Genomic DNA, 21,900 nt, shown 5'->3' with positions numbered 1-21,900 from the left:
CCCATTTCAATCTAAAAGTCTTGAAAGAATAGTTGTTGCCCAACATCAAATGGATTCCAATAATATACTTGAGAAATTTCAGTCTGGTTTCTGAAACTGCATTAACAAGAGTCGTAAATTATATTCTCTTAGCTACTGATGCGGGGAATGCAACAGTGCTAGGAATGCAAACTTTAGGTTGCGCTTCTTCATGCTGCATCATTGGCATGAGTGGAGCTTTTTAAACGTCTGTACTTACTGCGCCCCATAAGAAATCGTTCGTCCCTGTTCAAAAGAGATTGTGCGATGTCCTGCAGCGTTCGCAAAGCAAACCTTTGACAGTTTGAATAGAGGAATTTATTCTGCTTCCTGTGCGTGCAGTAGTTACAAACTTGAACGTCTTTACACGATCTCCTGCAGTTTTCAGTGGGCAGGCTTGGTCAGATGGCTTGGAAAAACGCACTGTTTCGGCTAGGGAAACATCATGAGCAGTGTCCTGCATGTTTTCTGTGTATAGCTGTCTTTTAACGCATTCAGAATTCATTCGAAATCATTGATTTCTCCAATTAACAAGGATCCCTTAAAGGATGAGTCAAAGTAACATCTAATCGGATTAGTTTCCTTAGAGCTGGTTCAGAGTTTGCTCAAGAGTTTACCTTTCACAGATGAGCAAAGAAGAATGTTGGGGGTGCACGCTTCTAGGCACCTTACAGCTGTAGGGAGTGATTCGAAAACGATTCGTGGCGTGTGCTCGTTCCCATATACCATACGCACCGGCATGCAGTGCTAGGATGACGTACAATACCGCTTGGGCACGTAACGGCGTTATATGCAAGTGCGGGACGTGAGGGTTTTCGTTTGTTCGTTTTGTTTTGCTCTGCTTTGCTTTGTTTTGCTTTCCATCGCGTTGGTAAGAGCGTAAATAAAAAGGCGATTCCTGCGTCTACCACTAATGTAAGAGCTATTTCAAGTGCGACGTGGTGCGGCTTTTCAAATGCTTGTGGGCATTTCTCTGTTGTTGATTCTTTTTTTGTGTGTAACAAAGTGGCATTTTCATGTCCGGACGGGGAGACTTTATCATTCCGACATGAAGCCACCCTTAAGTCCTCTGAGGCGTGTCTGTCTGCAAGGCTTGTATTTTGGAAATGTTTTTTTGAAACGGAGAACGACTTTGAAATAGGCTTCCGCCGGCGCCTCGCGATCCATGTAAGATTGTAGCAAGAACGCAGCGGCAGCGGGGCTTGCTGTAGTCGTGGCCGAGTGGTTAAGGCGATGGACTAGAAATCCATTGGGGTCTCCCCGCGCAGGTTCGAATCCTGCCGATTACGTTGTCCGCCTCCAGTCGGTGTGTTCCGGCGCAAGCAAAGAAGCGCACCTCTTTGCTGTTCCTGGTGGTCTTAAAACGCCCAATCGCTTGTACCCGCTGCCTTGGAAATAAATTCTTCAGCATCCGCGAATGGCATTTTGCAGCTGGAAGCATATGTCGACGCTTTTTGCACAGAGCACCAAAAAAGCGTCTTTTTTGAAGGCCCAGACACTGAGCATTGGTGGTTCAGTGGTAGAATTCTTGCCTGCCACGCGGGAGGCTTGGGTTTGATTCCCGGCCAATGCAGTGGTTTTTGCAGCGAGCGGCTGCATCCCCTTGCAACTCACAACTGAAAACCCACTGAAGCTAAGCAGGTGTGAGCCAGGTCAGTACCCGGATGAGGGTAAGCTACAGGGAAAAACAAAGCTTCCAGCTGGAAGCGGTGTTAATGGTGCCGGCGGGGGGGCGCTCACCCTGAGGTCTGTGCGGGTCCCGATGTCCCAGCATAGTGACGGAGACGCTGTGTTGTAAAAGGGCGCTGTCTTTTGGATGAGATGTAAATCCGAGGTCATAGTGCTCTGTGGTCATTAAAAATGACCACCAAAACCTTTGACAAAAGCTCTTGGTAATTGATGGTCTTCAATAATGCTTCTCCTTTAGGTACATTTTAAATCAGCTGAAAAATGCTGTGAAATAGGGGGACACTTCAGGCCAGTGTAGGATTTGGGTTACAAGAACCATGAAACTGCACGAGAAAGCCCGTACACTGAATTACACGGCTTTCTATTCAAAGGAGGGCAAAAGAAATTCCCTGAGTTCGATTTTTTACAGCACAGAGAGGACCACCGTCATGAGGTCGGTTAGCTCAGTTGGTTAGAGCGTGGTGCTAATATGGCCAAGGTCACGGGTTTGATCCCCGTACAGGCCAGGTTCTTTTCTCCTCTCTTACCAAAGCTGTTAGGTTCCTTTCCGTGGTGAGATGGGTTGTCATGCAACGCTGCCACATAGTGCCGACAGACAAGAGTGTTGCGGGAGAAGAGAAAAGTGTTTGAAGATTTAAGAGTGTCTTAGGTGGATTCAAAATCAAGTGTCACAAATGCAAGTGGTTGGATTTCCAATGTTTAATATGGTAAAAATATGCAGAAGTTATCTGCCGGTCATGGCACAGTCTGCCATGCTTTTGTCAGATACTGTAAAGTGGTGTCGAACTGGAGCCTCACCATTTGCATATGTGAGGCTCCAGTTATACATCGAGTGTCACATTAAATGACAAAAATGAAGAGAGTTAAAGCAGCTGGAGAGGTTTTCTTACAACTTTTGAGCTGACACAGTTTTGGAAAATGTTTCCTTCACACTGCACTGTACAACATAGGCAGCCAAGAGTCTCCAAAACAAAACAGAATTGACAGATAGGAGAAAATTCCCACTCGTCCTGAAGTTCCCAAAATCCAGCACTGAGCGTAAACAAAGTGTCTAAGTAGCGTGGGAATGCTAACCCTAACCCTAGCTGGAGTTTGAGCAATCCAGCACTGAGCGTAAAAAGATGAGTCAAAGTAACGTCTAATCGGATTCGTTTCCTTAGAGCTGGTTCAGAGTTTGCTCAAGAGTTTACCCAGTGGGCATTGATTCGTCGAATATACGTATATTCACGGCGAAAATACGGCTATACGTATATATACGTCGCCTCAACGTATAATCAACGTCGAATTGCAACCGTAAAATCGACGACATTAATAAACGCATATATAACGTCGAAAACACATCTAACACAGTGCCTGAGGCTTTTTACTGTATGTATCGTGTGTGCCGCAACTAGGAGTATACGGCACTCTGCACAGTGTACGAAGTAAATTATTTTCGCAGTAATTAATTTACACGTGTATAATAAATATAGTAAATATAATAAATTAATTACTGCGAAAATAATTTTCTTCGTAAATCCTGCAATCCAGATGATTGGGGCATTGGTGCATGGCTACAGTCTGTGCTAGGAATATGGAGAGGGTCTCTGGTTCAATACATATTTGTGGGTCTGGTATTATTCGTTATGATCATATCGTTAATATCCTGTTTGAAAAACATGTGGACTAAAGCTGCTGCTTCTGTGCTAATTGTACGCCCTGAAGGGATCATGAAGGTCAAAAAATGATTTCATGGGAAAGGTTCTCTTATCTAGTGGCAGAACCTGATGGGTAGAACAATATAGCTTTAAGGGGGGTTACCCTTGGGAGTGATTCCCCTAGATGCAAATGATTATTGTGGTTTGTTTGTTCATAATAAGATGTTTTGCAGGAACGGAACAAAGAGAAATTTTACAACTTCAGCTAGAATTGTTCTACAAAACGTCACAGCTGAGGCAGGGGAACAATGTGTAGATTTTTCTAAGAGTTATTACCCAGTTGTTGACAAATCTGTTGACCAAAAAAGCCTAGGATTATGCTGGGCTCCAGCCCACAGGGATTTACCTGTGCTGTAAGAACTAATGAGTGAATAAGGAGACTGGATTCTGGTGAAAGACTTCAGGAAAAAGAAATGGTGTTCACTCAGGTGGAGGGGGCTGTACCAGGTGCTGCTGACCACTGCCACTGCTGTGAAGGTCACAGAAATGGTGCCCTGGATTCATGCTTCCCACTGTAAAAAGGTCACAAACGAACTGAGCAAAGTGCAGGAGTGATGTCTCCACAAGGACAGATGGGGATAACCTGCTTGGGACTGATGTGCTAAGCCTTTTTCCTTTTTATGTAGAAGCCTGTCACCACCCCAAAAGAGGAAGAAACTAAACACGAAGCGTCTTTGTATACAAACTGGCTGAATGAAACTGATAATGAGGGGGATATGAGTAATTTGTGGTATAAATTTATAAATCATACTGTAAAGTTAAAGAAATTTAATGCATCTTGTTATATATGTGCTTTAATGCCTCATTCTACAGCCTCACCCATGCGACTTTTTATGAAATGTACTCTTTTATTAATATCACGTTAGAAGGCTTAGACGCTATCAAACAAGAATTAAGGGGAGTTAGATTAATGGCACTTCAGAACAGGTTCGTGCTGGACCTTCAAAATGCAGCATCTGGAGGAGTCTATGCTTTAGTAGGAGACTCCTGTTGTACATATATTCCAGCTAATGACTATGATTACGGAAATCTTACGCTCGCTATTCAGCATTTGAAAGAACTAAAAGACAAGGTGAATAAAGAGAGAGGCATAAAAGATACACCGGCTTTTCTCTCCTGGTTAGAATCACTGTTTGGGCCAGGGGGAATGTTTTTCTTTTAAGTTACTAACACCGATTATAGGGGCTGTGATACTTGTCTTCCTGTTTTTATGTTGCTGTATGACATGTATTATTCCAATGCTTCGAAATATGGAAATATGGTACCTAGGAGGATAAACTGTTCATCCTTCCAGTCTGGAGAATTGGCAGCTGTCTGACGTCAGTTAGTGATCCTTAAAAAATTAATAGTTCCAGGACAGTGTGCATCACCAGAAAATCAATTTCAATGCATTAAAACTCTTGTTATCCTTCTGATCATTGAAGTGTCATTGCCCCAGCACTGTATACTCTTACTTTTGATGCCTGTCTGAAGTTGGATCCATTTCTAAGAATGGTGACTCACATATCCTCATGCTCAACTTTGGCTCAACCACACAAACTATGAAGTTAATCATCTGCTTTTGCTCCAAGATTTATGTTACTAGGCTCTCTCCTGGGGATCCTCGTGTTCTAACATTGCCCTTATTGTGGATGATCCATGACAGAATTCAGGGAATTCAGAATTCTGATACCTCAGCTCAGATTCTGACTGGGCAGACTGTCATTGCCTGGTGTGAATGTGTGCATATTGTATCTGTTTTTGTGCATGTTCTGTGGCCTGTTGTACAGTACATCACAAATGAAAGGGAAATGGAAAACTAAAATAAGACTCAAGTGTTTTATCTTTCATTAACAGTGTTTCATTAGTATCTGTGCTAGATCCTGTCATCCACTGCTTACCACGACAGGCTCTAGCACAGGATAGCAGCTAATACATTTAACAATCTCACTGCACAATGTTGTATATTCAAGGGCTGATCTTCTGTACTTTTTCTTTCACTTTTCATTTCCTAGAAACTCAGTCCTGCCAGGAATAATCTGAGAACAAAATCAATCTGAGTGAAAATCTAAGCAGAGGAAGATTGTTTTACAGAGTCAACAAGGTCTAATTCAAGGTCATCAGCACTAACAACATTCTCTCTGGAGACAGGCGATAAGAAAATTGAAAGTGTGTATTGTTACATAACAGCAGAGACTATGAGTTATGCTATCATGAGAGTGGTGATGGATTTTTTTCATTGCTTAGTTTTGCAGGTTCTGTACATTTGAACATTCAAAGTGACTAAAGTAAAGGAGTTTTCCCTTTTTACCACATAATTCCCAAAGATCAACACTAATAGAAAGCCTAATTCCAGCCAAGATTCAATTACTGTCTCTCAGGCATCCCAGCAGTGGATTTCATGACTTCAGACAGCCATCTTTATCAGTGGAGAACTCAATGCTCTGAGGTTTACTGGCAGAGTCTCACACTGGGTAATATGTTGGTAAATAATGTCCTATGGAATTGTACTATTGATAAATTCTACTATGGAACTGCGATGTGTCCTGAAAAAATCTTCGATGATAGTGGTACAGTCCATCACACCCCACCTACAGCCTTTAAAAGAGAAAAAAATATTCTGATATTATGGTGGAAAAAGAGCCCTGGAATCTTTGTAGAAGGACAAAAGACGGAAAGAACGGGCAGTGTAACCATGGCAAAGAGAAGGGAAATATTGGAGAGAGCTTTTTTCATACACTTTTTATCATTGTTTTTCCAGCCCAACAATGATCAACAAATATGGGCAGGCGTCCTGTGCCAAATCCAATCTACCTTTCTTCCAAGCATACAGGAATGTCAGTGAATTAAATATTGACATATGAAAATACCTAAAAATATGCAATCACACATATGCAGTTTGAGCAAACATAAGACAATACCCAAGTACCACAAACTACCAGGCATCATTAGCAGTTCAGGTGGGGAGCTGTGTCAGCATGCATAGGCTGCAAAGGAACAAGTAATAGGTCTATTCCATGCTTAAAAGAGAAGAAAGAAAACACAACATTTCAGCCGTGGAGCCCTCACACCTGAAGAAGGCTCCACGGCCGAAACGTTGTGTTTTCTTTCTTCTCTTTTCATCTAGTGTCATTAGCCAGTTCCTGTCAAAATAAAATAGAAATGGATAACATTCTAGAGAGAGTTTGAAATACCAAGGTACAATTTAAACCATATTTCTTCCACTACAACCGCATTATTTTGGAGAGATCGCTGAGCCTAACTGTTCTGGCATGCCCGTTAGCCTCCGTCCTGCTTCAGCAATGAATGCAACGGGGCACATTCTGAGGGAGATGCGGTCAATCAGGTTGCAGGAAAACCACGCTATGCTTTTTTTTGAGATCCTGAAAAGGACAGAGGGGCCATGTATATGTGTGCAGCTGGATATGTAATTGCAGGTGGCGTAGCAAATTCTGCTGAAGCCCCACTGCCTGGTGTGGACGGTAGCTGTGCATGTTGCAGCAGAATTGTGCATGTGAGATCAAGGGGGCATGTCATGTGTTTGAGCACTTCACTCCCTTCCGGAAGAGTCCCAAAAATTTGAAAGTTCTTTGGATGACCTGTGGACCGATCTTTCACGATGAAGAATTCCTTAAGAAGATTAGATCTTGGCCCACCATCCCAATGCCTCCATCTCAAAACAGCAACCTCCCACTGCCCTTAGTCTGCAAGGCAGTCCTTTCAAGTGCGATGATGACGCCGGGACCTTCGTTGCCTATTGTACGAGCTGAACTTTTGTGCTCATCAATTCAACGCTCTTTCCATCAACTCATTTTGTCTTTTGACGCTTCGTGTTTTGTGCTCCTTTGACTATCGGCATATCGGGTGACTGCAAACACTGAAGTTCTTGCTTACGGAGTGTGGAACAGTGTTTTCAAGTGATCGCTGTTCTGTCATGTTGACGCCGAGTGAATCTTTCTTTGGCAACATGGGCAGGCTGACAGCAAAAGTAATGGCAAATTTCTTGACTTATTTCTGAATGTGAATGTTCTTTAGAAAAGGGATGCGGCGTTGCTTCTCCCCCGTGTAAAGGTCACGCAGTCCAGACGTGGTTATGAGCGAACAGTTGCCGCAAGTGTTTGAAAAGAGAAGGAGAGGAAGCAGCACTGCCCCGTGTGAGGATCAAACTCAGGACCTTCAGATGATGAGACTGACGCGCGACCAACTACGCCAACGAGGCCAGCTGCAGTGCACAGCCGGAAAGTTTGCCTCATATGGATTTCAGTCGCCCGTTCCCTAATCTTTAGACGCCCTCTGCTGGATGTTGCATTTGCCTTTTGATCTCACCGATACTTTTTTGGTCTGTTTCTGTTGCGAGTCCGTTTTTCAGATCTCACCTAGCACAAGTCTCTCTGGCTGAAGTGGCCTCTCTGCTTCAGCATCGTGCCCTCACTCAGCCATTAAAAACGTCACTCGGACTTCTGACATGCTGACATGAAATGTCAAGAGAGAGTGGCGGAGACGCTTAAGGCAGAGAGAAGATGAAGAGGGGTGTGGCTGCGAAATGATTGACAGCTGCATGACGCTCTCCATGCAAGGTGTGACCACAGGCTAAAAGACACCTTTCGGCACATCAAGCTCTAAACACACACCTGGAGGATGTGGGAAATGATCCAGCTACCTCTCGCATGCAAAGCGAGCGCTGTACCATGCAAGCTAACCCCCCTCGCTGGGGCTCATGCCTCGGTGTCGCCTAGTGCCGCTTGTTCCCCTCTTACCGGGTGCAGTTCACTGCCCTTCGTCTGCAAGGCAGTCGTGTAATTGCGGCTTTCTTGACTTATTGATGAAGGTCTGACTGGACGAGCGAATGACGCCTCTCCCCCGTCCTCAAGCTCGCTGACAGAATAAAATAGAAAGCGCTGCCGTGGCTCATTGGTTTAGGGGTATTATTCTCGCTTAGGGTGTGGGAGGTCCCGGGTTCAACTCCCGGCTGAGCTCTTGTGTGCTCTTTTTGTCCTCGTCCACAAGACTGGGGACTGATATCCACATCACCTTGCAGCATCTGCTTATGGCAAACGATGGAATGTGACTAATGACTGAACGAGCCTGGTGAATACTCATCACGTGGCACAATGAGAGCGTGCAGTCAGCTGTCCAAGGCAGCAACCTCATTGCTCGTTCAAAAGAACACGTACTGAAAACTCATCACCACTATGTCGTAAATGAGCACCGCGATCGCTTGTTGTCATGCGTCCTTACTTGGGAAATGCAGAAGCAAAAACTGCCCTCTCTCAGCCACCGAAACGTGTGCGGCTCGCCTTGCACTCTCTGCGCCTCGCATATTTATGGAGCTGTCTGCTCTTCTTTCTGTTGAAGTACACAAGTTACGGGGCGTACTGCAGACTATGATGTGCTCAATGACAGCTTTCAAGATTTGAAAACTATGAGCTTGATGGCTCAAGTCGAACGAATGTGGTTGTTATGCAATTGATGATCAAACGCACATATTCTAACGATTCGTGAAAGTATGTTCTAAAGGTCCCTGGCTCGATCCCGGGTTTCGGAATTTTGTTTCATCGCTCCCTTTGTTCCTCTCTCCAGCGCCCCCTGCCTAAAATGACGCGTCCCTTTCTCAGCCCGAAACGCAAGCGAGACACCAGCAACAAAACCTACAGGTTTCCGTAGTGTAGTGGTTATCACGTTTGCCTAACATGCGAAAGGTCCCAGGTTCGAGACTGGGTGCAAACAGCCTCTTCTTGCACGCTCCTGCACTTCACAGAGGTCTTGAACCACCAGTCATTTGTTCCCAATGTATTTCCGGTGCCTTCATGCACTCTTGTACCAAACGCATGTTTTTTCTGTACCTGGAGCCGATCATTTGCAATTGGGCTGTCCCGACAGACCAAGACGAGCTCTATCGGCTCAAAAGCAGCGCAACACCTGCGAGAACAACAGAAAGATTAGTACCCAGTGGGGGCCTCTTAGTGAGCCCAAGATCTAATCAAGAATCGACTCCAGCAACAGGGCTGGGCGCATTGTTCCATACTCCGACCACTCTTGGTGTAAACAGGTCCCTCCTGGTCTCTGCATGAAATGCACTTTCCTGCGTTTGCTTTGGTGTAACTGGCTTCCCCTGCATGGGCGAATGTGAAGAAGATCCTTAGTAAGTCATTGAAGAAACCCGAGAAGAGGTCGGGGTGGCCTCTGTCGTTCATCAACGATCCAGTCAGGCAGTACTCCTCTGTAAAGCGCCGTTCGTTCACATCGATTGGCTTTTTTTTGCCTTCATTCATGCAAGTAGTAAAAGCAGACGCCCCTATTCTGCCCTGACCCGGATTTGAACCAGGGTTGTTGCGGCCACAACGCAAAGTACTGACCACTATACGATCACGGCGAGTTACCGATACACACGTGGCAGGGCGGAAAAGGCTGTGCTCTCTTCGTGTGACATAATTCGGAAAAGTCCTGACGTTGCATTTCAACTGAGCCCCAGTATACATCGACCCTTCGACACTCTGAGTGACAACTCTCTTGCGTGTTTTCTCATATTTATGTAGTTTGCTTGCATGATGCCCGGAACAGCAGGGTTGTGCACTCCCATATGGTCTAGCGGTTAGGATTCCTGGTTTTCACCCAGGCGGCCCGGGTTCGACTCCCGGTATGGGAACGTGTCAATTTTGCCTCCTGCTTTCCAAAAGATCAGCACTGTGTACGAAGGAGCCACATTAAAACTACTCAACGTGCAAAACGTGCGAGAAGAGGGGGCGCTTGTTTCCAGCCGAAACTTCTCGCGTGTGAGACGAGCTGACCATCGCTGCAGGAGGTGGAAGGTCACTCTGGTAGACAGGGCTGACCTTCGGCAATAGGATTTATACTCTCCAAGATGATATTTGCACTTTCTGGAGAGGCGATTTTCTCTACTTCAGTAGCCCGATTTCGTCGATTGCGTGGAGAGGGCTGTAGAATGTGGCGCCGTCTTTCCTGCTCCGTCCATGACAGGCGTGCTGGTCTCTGGAGAGAGAGCACGGTCCATCAGCGCACCCCAATAAAGGCACTGGAAGCAGCTGAATCGCATTGGTGAAGCTCAGCGCTGGGCCGCTGGGCACATCTGACCACAGTTTCCGTAGTGTAGTGGTTATCACGTTCGCCTCACACGCGAAAGGTCCCCGGATCGAAACCGGGCGGAAACAGACCAGACTTCTTCTGTCGCCATGCACAAAAGGGGATTGGGGATTCGCCTAGCGCTGTGATCGAACAGACCCACTCACCTCTTAGTGTGGCGGGATCTGCACAGTGCATGTCGCAGCGCATCCTGCTTTCACTTCAATGCGCGTCCTGATGTACCCCGGTCTCCCGCGTGACAGGTGGGGACAGGTGACAGGTCCTATACTAACGAGGAAGACATCTCTCTCTCCGACCCCCGGCATCGTGTCCCGACCCACCGTGCTGGAAGCCGACTCGTGCTGTGATTCCTTTACGGAGCAGAAATGACAACCGAGGAGCCGAGAGATCATTTCAGCATTTCGCGTCTGAACGGAAAACACAAACGACCAACTCGGAATGATTTGCCTTTGACGCTTATCAAAGCGTTCTTTGTGCATCGAACAGACCCACTCACCTTTTAGTGTGGCGGGATCTGCACAGTGCATGTCGCAGTGCTCCCTGCTTTCACTTCAATGTGCTTCCTGATGTCGAGTCGTGTGCCGTGCGGAGGCTCTGAAAGCGAGAGCAATGAAAAGGTGCACGACGCTGTGTTAGAAAACAGAGAAGTGAAAGGCAGTCCTTTCTCTAAGGAGGTAAAAGAAAAGCTACTCCCCGTCGGGGAATCGAACCCCGGTCTCCCGCGTGACAGGCGGGGATACTTGCCACTATACTAACGAGGAAGACATCGCACCCGCCGACCCCCGGCATCGTGTCCGGACCCAGCGTGCTGGAAGGCGACGCGTGCTGTGATTCCTTTACGGAGCAGAAATGACAACCGAGGAGCCGAGAGATCATTTCAGCATTTCGCGTCTGAACGGAAAACACAAACGACCAACTCGGAATGACTTGCTTTGGACGCTTTTCACAGCGTTCTTTGTGCACGACGACTGCGCCGCCTAGCAGATACAAATGGGTTGTACAACTTTGAAGTAGCAAATGGAAGAGGGCTAAGCCTCCTCTCTTTTAGCCCAGGTTCGATCTGTCTCCCAGAATCACCAGGGCGCACGCACACACACACACACCCGTGCCGTTGAAGTGCTCTGCTTCATTTCTGAGGGCAACTCAACATTCACTCCTACCCCGAGTGCAGAAAAGACAGCGTCTGCAGCAACAGCAGCTCAGGTCTCTGCACAGGAGCTAAGCTGCCCCCATCTCCTCTGCTCTGCGGCTCCTACGGAGTGGAGTCCTGCCTGGAGCCGTGTTTGCAGGCGGCGGCTCCCCGCACCCTGTCTGTGCGTCCAAGAGCTCCTGGGAGGAAGAGAGAGCCCTCCCACTCGGGGGCTTTTCCACGGTCTGTGTGAGGAGGGGCGGGTGTGTCCAGCAGCTTATCGAGCGGAAGCCTGGGGCGGCGGAGAGCTGTGATCGTACAGACCTTGAGGTGTCACCTCTTTGTCTGCTTTCCCGCCCCCCCTCCGCCCAAGCTCTGCTCCAAAGTAGCCCGGCAACCCCTCACACCTGCACGTGTCACAACCTAAGGTGTGGTCATGAGACACCCATGGGGTGTTGTTCTGTTCTTGCTAATTGTTTCCTGCCCGTCGCAGGCAGGAGTCCATGCGAGGAAGATGCCCTGGACAGAGCTCAGAGGGCACACCTGGGTGGCTTTCCTTCTGAGTGACGTTCCTGCAACACTCTCCCGCTACTCTTGGTGCGCTCATGCCGCAACACAGGAAGGCTGGAGCAGGTGGCTGCGGGCTCTGTGCACCGCCGAAATAGCTCAGCTGGGAGAGCGTTAGACTGAAGATCTAAAGATCCCGGGTTTCGGTATTTTGTTTCATCGCGCCCTTTGTTCCTCTCTCCAGCGCCCCCTGCCTAAAGTGACGCGTCCCTTTCTCAGCCCGAAACGCAAGCGAGACACCAGCAGCAGGATGACGTAAATTCCTGCTTCGACACGTAACGGCATTATAATCACGTGCAGGAGCTGAGGGCTTTAGTTTTGTTTCGTTTTCCATGGCGTTCGTAAGCGCGCAAATCAAAGGCAAGTCCTGCGTCTAACACGAACGTAAATGCTTTTGAAAGTGTAGTGTGGTGCAGCTTGTAAAATCCTTGTCCACATTTGTGGTTTGTTGATGTTTGTTCTGTCTGCCAAAGTTGCATTTTGACATCCGGACGGGGGGACTTTATCATTTGAACGTGAAGCCAGCCTTAAACCCTCTGAGGCGTGTCTGTCTGCCGGCACGTATCTTGTGAAAGGTATTTTTCTTTAACGGAGAGCAACTTTAAAAAGGTTTCCGCAGCCACCTCGCAGTCCGTGTTTGATTATAGGAGGAATGCGGCGGCGATGGGCTCGCTTTTGTCGTGGCCGAGTGGTTAAGGCGATGGGCTCGAAATGCGTTAGAGCTTCCCCGCGCAGGTTCGAAACCTGCCGACTCCGGCGTTTGCCGCACGTCGCTTTGTGCCTGTGCGGCAGAGGCGAAGTGCCGCTTCTCCTTTCCTGGTACTATAACAATGCGAAATTGCTTGGACCCGCTGCCATGGACATCAATTCTTCAGATAACCACACACTTTGCCTTCGCACCTCTGGTGCTCTGCTTATGCCTTTGAAAACCTAATGAATAAAGCTGAAAGAACCGACACGATATGTAGGTGCTCCTAAAGCACGCAGTAAAGAACTGTTAACAGCAAGGGTTTCAGTGGGTTAACTGAGGAGAAGGCGTGATCGCTAATTGTTGACTTTTTATTTGGTGTTAGAAACACTCTTACTGTGCATGACGTGCAACAAATGTAGCCACAGAAATTGCAGCACGCTTTCATGTATGCTATTGCAGACACCAACGTTGCCTAGATAGAAAACCGAAATAGCCGTGGGTTTGCTTGCTGGTCTGAAGGATCTCTCTTCGAATCTCTATCATTTGTCAATGGAAGTAAAAGGCGTTGCAATCTCATACGTTCAGAATCAAACCCGCAGCTGTTGTTCGACTTTATTTCTTGACTAATTACAACTGAGTGTCGCATGGGCAGTTACGTAAACTTGTCTGGTATATTTGAACACAAATGCCGTTCTTCAATTAAAACTAACAGTACATTGTCAGGGACATTCAGTTCTATACAAACAAGAGACAGACAAGAGAATATTTCTACCGTTCATGTGGACTACGTGTTGACTTACTGATCGGAATAATTGAAAAGTTCGGGTTCATAGCCGATGCAGTGCGTGCTAATTAGAACAGCAACGCTGAGCTCTCAGCACCGTACTGAGCCCAGGTGTTTTTCTAAAGCTGTCAGGTGCAGTTCATTTACATGAAGGAAATCTCTTACTGGGTACGATTACAATGCAGTAAGTAGCACAGACTACTTAGGGAGTAGCCCAATGCGTATAAAAACGACCCAAGCCAGACAGGAGTCGAACCTGCAATCTTCTGATCCGTAGTCAGACGCGTTATCCATTGCACCACTGGCCCTGGTGTGACACTGTAGCACTGCAACTAGTAAAATATTACCCCCGGTCCATTCTTTTCCAAAAGTGAGAAACACCTGTTTTCTGCATTTCGTCTGTTTTAAAACCATATCTCTTTAAACCAAACCAAGAGTTTGTCTTTTGCACTGATATTCTGATTCATTTCGATTTCAAAGACAAAAAAAACATGATCTTCCAAAGCATCATAAAATTGTCCCTTCTTCCAGACTCTACTTCTCTCTTGTAGTAGTACAGCAGACCTTTCCAGGTGAGCAGATCACAGAGTCCGAAATGAGCTTCCTCCATCAAGCAAAGTACCTGAACATGACTCTGTCTTCATAAAAGCGCCCCTGTAATAAAGAAATTAAATCCGAAATCAAGAGGGCAGTTGCCTACTGAAGTTCAAGAAGTTATCAATTTTAACCTAGCAACACATTAAAGGCTGCATCTATACAAGTACGATTCTAGAAATGCTCACCAGATTACGTTTTAAGAAGGAACTGCGCCTCAGGTTCCGCCGAGATCTTAACTCGGATGGCAGGATTCAGAGTCCGGAGTGCGGACTGATGGCGCACGGAGGGTCCACATACTGTGGATCCCTCAGTGATCTTCCACGTATTCAAACCGCCAGCATGTGACTCCCCTGTCCCCGTGACCTCATTGCTCTGCTCTCGCCTCTGTGCAGCCGAGCCCGACTCACGGTAAAGTGAAAAAAAAGATGCCCTCAACGTGAGATTTACTCTGGAGCGAGGATAGATGTTACCTTTTTATCATTGAACAGGATGTATGTGATGTGGCGACTAGGTTCAATTTTGTATCCTCTTTAAAAGATTAAGGACTGGGGTGAGCGTGATTTACCACCCTTTCAGCTAAGAACCCAACGTGCGGACCGTTTAAGCTGCATAGACTCGGTCGTTTAAGTCGTCTCCGTTAGCAGGGTTAAGGTTAAAGAAAAAAAACATTGCTGACTTCTTTTTTTTTGCCAGCCGCCAGCGCTGATTAGCAAGGTTTGTATTTCATGTTTTGCAAGTTGCATCCATTTTAAGAAAAACAAGTCGGGTTAAAGACAGGAAATGAATACTTGCAAGTCTAGCCGTAGGCAGTTGTTTGTAAGGACCAGTTCTGTTTGAGAAGACAGAACAAAGAAGACACCGGTGGGATTCGAACCCAGGATCTCCTATTTACCAGGCAGGCACTTTAACCAACTAAGCCCCGGCGCCCCAGGAGCATTATCCTTTTGCAGCCACTTGGACACACCACTCAGACACATCTGCATTCGGTGTGTGCTCCGCCTGCTCGCTGAGCATGTTGCCACCTTTACATACAATAGCAACATCAACACCAAGAGAAAGGGTGACAAATGGCTTTTATCTGGAACTTTTCATGTCCAAGGAGCTCAATGTGCTTTCTGTGTACAACAGGGCCACTGAACTCCACACTGGCCACTGAACCACAGCAGTGGCTTGCTGGCTTGACATCTCCTAAGGAAAATGTTGAAATCGAATGTGGAACAGGAAAATGGCCCTCGAGTACGAGGGAAAAAAAAGAAAAAGATCATCTGGAGCGCGCCAACCCATGTCCGGACAGCCCAGTTTCATTGACAAGGTGGCTGAGTGGTTAAGGCGATGGACTGCTAATCCATTGTGCTTTGCAGACATGGGTTTGAATCCCATTCTCATCGCTCTCCATGTCTGACACGTGTGCCCGTTCGACGTTGGCCCTCCTGTTGTTTGCTCTGGTGCTAGAGCCATACATTTTCTAGCGGTGGCTGAACATGGTATAGTGGGCCAACGTCGGTATCGAGCAGTGACAGTAACAGTACTTACTGCGCCCCATAAGAAATCGTTTGTCCCCGTTCAAAAGAGATTGTGCAATGTCCTGCGGCGTTCGGAAAGCAAACCTTTGACAGTTTGAAAAGAGGAATTTATTCTGCTTCCCGTGCGTGCAGTAGTTACAAAGTTGAACGTCTTTACACGATCTGCTGCAGTTTTCAGTGGGTGGGCTTTGTCAAATGGCTTGAAAAAACGCACTGTGTTTCGGCTCGGGAAACATCATGAGCAGTGTCCTGCATGTTTTCTGTGTATAGCTGTCTTTTAACGCATACAGAATTCATTCGAAATCATTGATTTCTCCAATTAACAAGGGTCCCTTAAAAGATGAGTCAAAGTAACATCTAATCGGATTAGTTTCCTTAGAGCTGGTTCAGAGTTTGCTCAAGAGTTTACCTTTCACAGATGCGCAAAGAAGAATGTTGGGGGTGCATGCTTCAAGGTGCCTTACAGCTGTAGGGAGTGATTCGAGACGATTCGTGGCGTGTGCTCGTTCCCATATACCGTACGCCCCGGGGTGCAGTGCTAGGATGACGTACAATACCGCTTGGGCAAGTAACGGCGTTATATGCAAGTGCGGGACGTGAGGGTTTTCGTTTGTTCATTTTGTTTTGCTCTGCTTTGCTTTGTTTCGTGGTCAAGAGGCGTAAGGTAAGTCGTAATCCAGGGAGAACACTGGTGGCAAACAGTCCGAGGTGAGAGGTGAGGTCCAAAGTCGAAAAGGCAGAAGGAGAGTCCAATATCCAGAATAAACGAGGTAATGGAAAAAACGCCAGGAAGAGCTCTCAAGGAGTAGACTCAATACCAGCGGGAAGCAGGTAAAGATGGTAAAAATAGCACTGCGTACCGCACGGTGGAGTGTGTGCAGGTGGGTTAACTCGTGCGGCGGCGTTTGTTAATAATCACCCGCTGCTGGTGCTGTTTAGATTGCTTAAGAGTTGGTCTTAACTGCCTGGCGGTCATGACAAGGTCCTCTTTAAGCTGTGGTTTAGTTTTGCATTCATGTGTTTCTAGAGCAGTTATTTATGGGGGTGGGTGGGTCTTTCACAGAGGCTCAGGACAAATCCCCCGCATGAAAGTCTACTGTGTGCGTTCAGACAGTCACAGGTCAAGAGCCAGGCAGGAGGACAATGGACAGAAGAGCCAACGAGCTAAAAATAAAAGAACGAATATGAAAAAGCCACCATCTTTTTCTTTTTGACATTTTCCGACATTCATGCAAGCCAAGACAAAGTTGCTCGTAGCTACTTGTGGATTCAAATACTCTATCGAGTGCTTTGATGAGTTTTTGCAATTTGATTGTCGTCCTGTCAGCCTGTTTCTGTTTTTTTTTTCAATCTAGTGATGGAAAGTAAGAGGGAAATGATGGAGCAATCAATAACCGCTCCGGAAAAATGGCAGAAAGAAATGGCCCGTCACTAAGGACATTTGTGAAGCAGAGGAGTGACATCACCACAAAGGCGACTTATTCTGCTGATCGTTTTGGTGAATAATGATTGAGGCGCGTTAAGAGAAAGGTAGCTGCATCAGCATGCTTAGGCTGCAAAGGATAAAGCAAAGGTTTACTCCATGCTGAAAAGAGAAAAAAAGAAGCACAACGTTTTGGCTGTGGAGCCTTCTGCGCCATCTTCTTTAGCGATGGTGATGATGTTTACATTGGAAAAACTGAGACACCCATACCAGAGGGGCTTGAACCACCAACCTTTCAGTTAACAGCCAAATGCACTAACCGATTGCTCCACAGAGACTGACGGCCGCTTGTGCTCCCTACATTTGCAGGTTTATGGTCAAAGAAAACAATCGTTTGCGCTTCTTGTAGCCAGCAATATTTTTTCACTGACAACCAAGAAATTGATTTCATCTTTCACAAAATGTATGGATTTCTTCAGAAACAAGTTATTCCAGAAAGGAAATGCATTCTTGCATTAAACTGAACCAAGCTGTACATGTTTGTCTGAAATGATACATTTGGCACAACAAGACACGGAGAGAGGCACAGCTGGTATTCAGACCCAGGATCGCCTGCTTACTAGGCAGGCACTTTAAGCCACTAGGGAGCACCGCACTTTTACAGACACTTGGACACATCTGCGCTCGGTGTGCACTTAACATAATCTCTGAGCCCGTTGCCTCTTTCCCATTTAATAGCAGAACTGACGCCAAGAGAAATGATGAGAAATGGCATTTATCTGGCACTTCTCATGGAGCTCAATGCCCTTGACACCTCCCCAAGGCGACAGAGCTGCATTCTTTGGCGACAACATTTTTTCTTTTGTTTTATTTCTATACTTATTGATAGAAAAAAAAAACGATATGTCATGTACTGTAAGGGAAATGTCTCTTTTCATGGGGAAAGCTAGCACCAGCAAATGTTGTGTTTAGAAGAAGTGATTTAACATGACACGTGACCTAATTTACCGGAGCAAAAGCTCACCCAGCAAGCCCTGCTTTACTTCTACAGGAGAGAAGTACTGTAGAGTCTGCAAGATGTTCAGCTGGGTAGCTACGTCAGCATGCCTCGGCTGCAAAGGAACAAGTACTAGGTTTATTGCATGCTGAAAAGAGAAGAACGGAAACACAGCGTTTCGACTGTGAGGTCTTCTCACACCTGAAGAAGCCTCACACCTGTAAAAGGCTCCATGGTTTTCTTTCTTCTCTTTTCAACATGGAATACACCTATTGTCTGCAAGATGTGACAATTTCATGGTGTTTTGGAAGAAAACCTTTTTTCTTTGAATTCAAAATCAATCGGAATTTCAGCACGACACATCAACACTTTTTCTGTTTTAAGGAGATGATATTTTAAACCTGATAAAAATAGTAGGAAACACAAGTTTCTTGCTGTGAAAATTTAGATGGGGAAGTGTACTACTGGTAGCAGTGTAGAGCTCTCTGTGGTGGAGTGTAAGTGCATGTTCTATGGGCCAGTGGCGTAATGGATAACGCGTCTGACTTCGCATCAGAAGATTGTAGGTTCGAGTCCTTCCTGGCTCGTGAGGCTTTTAAACCTCTCAGGTTCCTCGGTAACAGGTTGCCGTCATGTATATGAACTATAGAAAAGCATTTGCCACAACCCGTAAATTAGCACGCAAGTGCGGGCTGGTGAACACAGAACTGTATGGAGATCATCTCCAGCTCCGAGCTCAATTGCAATGAAAAAACATGCAGAACAGAACTGGAGAGCAGCTGAATTTGTGCTCAGTAGGGTGGGGAGGACTCAGCATTGCTATTGTTCTAATTGGCATGAACTGCAGGGGATCTGAATCAGAACATGTCAGTTAGTTCGATCATTGCGTCAATATGTAGGCCACGTTAATATAGAATTATTACTTTGTCTGTCTCGTCTTTGTATATAGCTGAATGTCCCTGACAATTTCATGTTAGTTTTTAAGAACGACATTGGTTCTAATATATACATATATAGCATATAAGGAACACGTAAAAGTTTAGTCCATGCTGAAAAGATAAGAAAACCGCCACAACGTTTCATCTTGGAATAAATCTTTACTTGTTGTTTTGCAGCCTACCCATTCTGATCTAACTCCTCCCTTGAAATTCCCTAACAGATAAGGGTACGTACCGGCTCATGCGATGCTCAGTTGCAATTTGTCCCAAAACAAACAAGAACAGCAGCTGAGGGTTTGAGTTTGAACATGCACTGTATTAAAGCAGCTTTTATTTCCATTGATAAATGCTAGATATTCCTACAGAGATTCTCCAGGTGAGTAAGCGATTCCTGTTTCTGTTTCTATTTCTGTTTCATATATATATACAGTATATATATATATGTTACATGTGTCTCTGCAATAGTATAAATGTGTTATACACTATCAGGGGCTGCTTTTTTGTGCACCTCATCTACAACAAGGGTTTTTTTTTCATTTATGTTTGTGGACCTTCACCATTTGAGGAAGTGAGTTAGATAAGAAAGTTACAGGTATGGTGAGCAATGACTGACAAAGGCACGTACTGCGTATTCCTTACAGAAGAGTAAGCAATTTGTTCTAAAAAACACTGGCTAAAGTCCAACATCGTTAGCAATCTTATTACTTAAATAGAATTAACATCAATAAACTGTAAGGTGCTGGTACATGCGAGTAGATTTGATCTTCTATTAAACAAAAATGCAATTACAGCTCTAAAAAGGTCAACCTAGACTTCTGTAACAGATCTGTTCAGGTCATCGCTGTTCCTCTGACCTTGTGAGTCTTTGGAATTTTAAAAGTGTATTTTGCTTGCCTTTCATGTGGTCTGTGTACAAGTCACTGTGGCGTATGCGGTCCTACACAGCCTTGCTATAGACGTGACGAGCCTCCGCTATGTTGCAATGGAGAACAGGTTCAGTATGGAGCTGCCGAGAAAATTCAGCTGGAAAGCTCGTTGCAGAAAAGCATCGTTATCTGCGTCCAGCTGCAAAGCGTCACTCGTGGGTGCTGAAGAATCGATTTCCAAGGCAGTGGGTCTAGGCGATTTAGAGTGTTAAAGGTCCCAGCGAAAACAAAACAGCGCTGGTCCTTTTTCATGCACGCACGAGAGCAAATGCAAAGGACACCATAGTCGGCAGGATTTGAACCTGCGCAGGGAGACCCAAACAGATCTCAAGTTTGTTGCCTTAACCACTCGGCCACGATTACAGTAAATACGCCAGCTGTTGGCTTCTTGCTACAATCGAACAGGGAGTGCGAGGCGGCGGCAACTTTTTTCAAGTTCGCTCTCCGTTTAAGAAACCTTTTACGCCATACGTGTAAGCAGACACACACCTCAGAGTACTTAAGGGTGGCTTCAAGTTGGAATGATAAAGTCTCCCCGTTCGGACATGAAAATAGAACTTTCTTAGACAGAAAGAAATCAACAACGGAGACATGTGGACGACGATTTCAGTCACTGCACTTTGAATAGCATTTTTACTCGAGTTACAGGAGATGCACGAATGGCCCTTGACCTACGCTCTTACGAATGCCTTGGAACATTCAAAGAGAACAGCCCTCAAGTCCTGCGGTTTATTATAATGCTGTTGCGTGTCGAGGCAGTATTTGACTCCGTCCTACCGTTGAGACACGGGGCGTACTGTAAATGAACTGCACCTGACAGCTTTAGAAAAACACCTGGGCTCAGTACGGTGCTGAGAGCTCAGCGTTGCTGTTCTAATTAGCACGCACTGCATCGGCTATGACCCGAACTTTTCAATTATCCCGAAGGACGGCGCCTGTTTGTGCAGCAGAGTGTCGCCATCAGGAGGCTGGGGCGTAAGAGAGCCACACAGCCCGCAGGGTGAGCGCTCCCAACTGGTCCCAGTCACACCTCTTGCAGGAGCAGCAGCAACCGGAGCTTTTCCGGGGTGGAATCTCCCATCCGGGTGCCGGCCAGGCTCACACCTGCTGGGCTGCCCCGGGGGTGAGCCCAGTTGAGAGTCGCAGGGCCAGATCTAGTCACCGGGGAGAAACGATACAAGTGAAGGATTGCTCGGCTCTCAGCACTTGAAAAGACCGACAAATGTCTCGTTCCCGCCGGAGCTGAATGTACCCGCATGTGTGGTGTCGTCTTCTTCCCCCGCCCCGCTGTGTTTGCTGTATTGTCTCTGAAGCCGGCCCCCCCGAGACGAGACGGGCTGTTCCTGTGCCCCAATTAACACTTTACAGGTGCCATTCCCCGGCATTGTGGCCATTGTCGGTGCTCACACGCGATAAGATAAGGCGGAGGAGAGCGGGGCATGCCCAGCGGCAGACATTCAAGGAGGGGGCAGTGCGAGGTGAGGTGAGGTGCGACACGCCGGAGCCCCAACGCAGCAAATGCGGAGCACTTGTTGGACTGGCATCGAAAGGACGTGTGCGCACGGAGCAAGCCTTCCCTGCGGCGGAGCGCGGGAACTTTCTCCCCCCCTCCCGCTGCAGGGGTTTTGTGCACTGCAGCGGTGCCGAGAGAAAAGCACAGAAGGCAGCAGGCTCTGGAGAGCAGGTAAGAGATGGAGCCTTGTGGGCAGGCGAGCAGGCCCGTTTTTTGGAAATTGCTGAAAAGGTTTGTTCGGTGTGTGGCAGGCGCACGTCGCGAGCTTGCGTGGCGATCTGCCGGTCTGGAGTTATGCAAATGAGGCCGAATTGCATCCCGGGACATG

General features: G+C 46.6%; 6 non-coding genes across 6 annotated transcripts; 4 read left to right on the top strand and 2 right to left on the bottom strand.

The window, feature by feature from the left end:
• The first annotated feature begins 1,225 nt into the window (after positions 1–1,225).
• trnas-aga (transfer RNA serine (anticodon AGA)) lies at positions 1,226–1,307 on the top strand. The gene has a single exon. It is a non-coding gene; the product is annotated as a tRNA-Ser (tRNA).
• Positions 1,308–7,529: 6,222 nt separating this feature from the next.
• Positions 7,530–7,602, bottom strand: trnam-cau (transfer RNA methionine (anticodon CAU)). The gene has a single exon. It is a non-coding gene; the product is annotated as a tRNA-Met (tRNA).
• Positions 7,603–9,957: 2,355 nt separating this feature from the next.
• On the top strand, positions 9,958–10,029 carry trnae-uuc (transfer RNA glutamic acid (anticodon UUC)). Its single transcript has one exon. It is a non-coding gene; the product is annotated as a tRNA-Glu (tRNA).
• Positions 10,030–10,479: 450 nt separating this feature from the next.
• On the top strand, positions 10,480–10,552 carry trnav-cac (transfer RNA valine (anticodon CAC)). Its single transcript has one exon. It is a non-coding gene; the product is annotated as a tRNA-Val (tRNA).
• A 621-nt stretch (positions 10,553–11,173) lies between these two features.
• On the bottom strand, positions 11,174–11,245 carry trnad-guc (transfer RNA aspartic acid (anticodon GUC)). The gene has a single exon. It is a non-coding gene; the product is annotated as a tRNA-Asp (tRNA).
• A 7,464-nt stretch (positions 11,246–18,709) lies between these two features.
• trnar-ucg (transfer RNA arginine (anticodon UCG)) lies at positions 18,710–18,782 on the top strand. Its single transcript has one exon. It is a non-coding gene; the product is annotated as a tRNA-Arg (tRNA).
• The last annotated feature ends 3,118 nt before the right edge of the window (positions 18,783–21,900 follow it).

The sequence above is a fragment of the Lepisosteus oculatus genome, unplaced genomic scaffold, assembly GCF_040954835.1.
Source record: "Lepisosteus oculatus isolate fLepOcu1 unplaced genomic scaffold, fLepOcu1.hap2 HAP2_SCAFFOLD_67, whole genome shotgun sequence".
NCBI lineage: Eukaryota > Metazoa > Chordata > Actinopteri > Semionotiformes > Lepisosteidae > Lepisosteus > Lepisosteus oculatus.
The sequence above is the reverse complement of the archived record's forward strand: the minus strand, read 5'-3'. Positions and strand labels throughout refer to the sequence as shown.